Raw genomic sequence first — 3,618 nt, forward strand, 5'->3', positions numbered from 1 at the left:
GTGTTCCTTGAGAACGTTATCAGGGATGCTGTCACCTATACCGAGCACGCCAAGCGTAAGACCGTTACTGCCATGGACGTTGTCTACGCCCTCAAGCGTCAGGGCCGTACCCTGTACGGATTTGGTGGTTAAATCGCTCCATTATTGAGATGGTGCCAGCTATTCAGCTTGCATTATCATCATTGAATAACATCATCTCCCGGACCTTTTTAAGGTCCACAAACATGAAAAGAAAGAAGGACCATAGACTACTATTATTACTACTACTTTCTCATAACCATGTTCACTATCACTATCTGAGCTAAGAAAAGAAACCATTATTAATTATAACCATCTTTCTCACTTCATCAGGTCTTCTCCAAGTATTATTATTATTATCATTATTATTATTATTATTATTATTATTATTATTATTATCATTATTATTATTATTATTATTATTATTATTATTATTATTATTATTATTATTATTATTATTATTATCATTGACTTATTTCAATGATCACGCCCCTCATCGTTCTCAGTTTCTCATAAAACAAAATATACATTGAGATGAAAAAGACGCTCAACATATCACAATAGGCAACACATCTAATCAACTCTCCACTGTGACACACAGCAGGTACATTAGTAGAAATATAGTATACACTACTTGCTTATTATTGATATACCAGTATAGTCTACACAACTCTCTAGATGTTTGAACGTGTGGCTCCGAAGAGGAGCCGGATTGATGGTGATATTGGCTGAAGGGGAGGGAGGCCCTTTATTTACTTCTTCTCAGTCTTCTTGGGAAGGAGCACGGCCTGAATGTTGGGCAGCACGCCACCCTGTGCAATGGTGACTCCGGAGAGGAGCTTGTTAAGTTCCTCGTCGTTGCGGATGGCCAGCTGCAGGTGACGTGGGATGATGCGAGTCTTCTTGTTGTCACGGGCGGCATTGCCGGCAAGCTCAAGGACTTCAGCAGCCAGGTACTCCATAACTGCCGCAAGGTACACGGGGGCACCAGCACCCACGCGCTCGGCGTAGTTGCCTTTCCTTAGAAGGCGATGAATCCTGCCGACCGGGAACTGGAGTCCAGCACGACTGGAACGGGACTTTGACTTTCCCTTCACCTTTCCTCCCTTGCCGCGTCCAGACATGATAATGGATGTTGTGGTAGTAGTAGTAGTAGTAGTAGTTGTTGTTGTTGGTGATAAATGAGGAGCGCGAGTACTCTAACCTCGTCGGTAGCTCTGCGAGCAAGTAGTGAATTTTGGGAAAAACGGCTATATATACGCGAGATCAGATCGGCCCAGAGCGCGTCTGGACCAATCAGGACGCTCGCTGAGGTGGCGACTCCTGATCCTGAGTAGGCACGCTAATATATATACCACTTTTCAACTGAGAAAACGCACACTCGTTCTCACAGCAGTACGGCGACACTATGCCTCCCAAAGCATCAGGAAAGGCTGCCAAGAAAGCTGGCAAGGCACAGAAGGCCATTGCCAAGGGCGACAAGAAGAAGAAGCGCAGGAGGAAGGAGAGCTACTCCATCTACATCTACAAGGTGCTCAAGCAAGTCCACCCAGACACTGGCGTGTCCTCCAAGGCCATGTCAATCATGAACTCGTTCGTGAATGACATTTTCGAGCGCATCGCTGCCGAGGCATCCCGCCTGGCACACTATAACAAGCGCTCCACCATCACCAGCCGGGAAATCCAGACCGCTGTCCGTCTTCTTCTGCCTGGTGAACTGGCAAAACACGCTGTTTCTGAAGGCACCAAGGCTGTTACCAAGTATACCTCCTCCAAGTAAACAGGCGGCCAGTATACTGCTGCCAGTATAAAATAATACCCGGCTCCATTGGAGCCACACTTGAAAAGGAAAAAAGATACGATATAGACAAATGCATTATTATTATAATTATTGTTATTATTATTAATATTATTATTATTATTATTTTTATTATTATTATTATTATTATTATTATTATTATTATTATTATTATCATTATTAATAATATTAATATTGTTGTTTTTATTATGATTATTATTATAATAATTATTGTATCATTATTATTATTATTATTATTATTATTATTATTATTATTATTATTATTATTATTATGCTTATTATTATCGTGATTATTATTCTGTGGAGATAAAGAAAAGATAAAAAAAAAATAGAGATAAAGAAAGATAAAAATTCTCCCAAGTGAAAGAGATATGGCCATGGAAGAGGGAATAATAATAATAATATAAAAAAAAAAAAAGGGGGGAAGGATATTGAGTTGAAAGTCGATACCTGATACTGAAAGATGGAAAATAAATATTTTCTTCCACAAAACCAAACAGATTGTCTATGAAAATTCTTTAATGAAAGAGATGTTTGGCCCTAAAAAGGGCCTAGATATTGCTGTTATGAAGATCATTCGTGGATGACTTCTTAGGCACGCTCGCCACGGATGCGACGAGCCAGTTGGATGTCCTTTGGCATGATAGTCACGCGCTTGGCATGGATGGCGCACAGGTTGGTATCCTCAAACAGACCCACGAGGTAAGCCTCGGAAGCTTCCTGGAGAGCCATGACAGCAGAGGACTGGAAGCGGAGGTCAGTCTTGAAATCCTGAGCAATTTCACGCACCAGGCGCTGGAAAGGCAGTTTCCTGATAAGCAGCTCAGTGCTCTTCTGATAACGGCGGATCTCACGGAGAGCAACGGTTCCAGGCCTGTAACGGTGGGGTTTCTTGACACCTCCAGTGGCTGGAGCAGACTTGCGAGCTGCCTTTGTAGCAAGCTGCTTGCGGGGCGCCTTGCCACCAGTGGACTTGCGAGCCGTTTGCTTGGTACGTGCCATAGTTGTGGTAACAACAACTCACAACGAACACTCAGCTGAGTCTGCCCGCGCTTCCCACAAAATCCCTTTATATATGAATCGGGTGGGCCCGACGACTCCAACCCTGCCTTGTGATTGGTCAGAAACGTCCAGTGAGGCTCATCGCCCACGCAGTCACCGCATGAAAGATGTGATCATTATTGTTAGTCTAATTCATTTTGTTCTTATTCTTATTCTTATTCTTATTCTTTCTTCCCTCATTCATAACAAATCTTGGAAAATATACAGCAGAACTGACATGTCATTTAAAATTCTAAGACAATTAGCAAGAAAGTTGTGATATTCTTATTTTTTTCATTCTTTTTATTCTATTTTTTTCTTATTCTTGTCATAATTAATATTGTTATCTTTATTATTTTCATTTTTTTTTATTATTCTTCCTTATCTTATTCTTATTTATCCTACTTTTAGAGAGATGAGGCTTGTGCGGTCACCCATCCAAGTTCTGCCCGGACCCCCTGCTTAACCTTGCTGATCCCGCCGTCAGCTGATTGGTCAAGAGCGGAGAACAAGGTGTTGGGAGGGCTTATTTCTCTTATTCTTATTCTTTCCTGTATTGTTGTTGCATTGTTGTGCTGAAAATGTTGGAAAATATGCACTAAAATTAACCCTTCATTCATAATTCTACGACAATTAGCAAGAGAGATATATTATTACTTTTTTCCCTTATTTTTGTTCTTTTTATTCTTAATCTTCTTTTTTTTATTATAGTTGTTATTGTTATTTTATTATTTTCGTTT

Source organism: Scylla paramamosain, unplaced genomic scaffold (assembly GCF_035594125.1).
Source record: "Scylla paramamosain isolate STU-SP2022 unplaced genomic scaffold, ASM3559412v1 Contig112, whole genome shotgun sequence".
Classification (NCBI taxonomy): domain Eukaryota; kingdom Metazoa; phylum Arthropoda; class Malacostraca; order Decapoda; family Portunidae; genus Scylla; species Scylla paramamosain.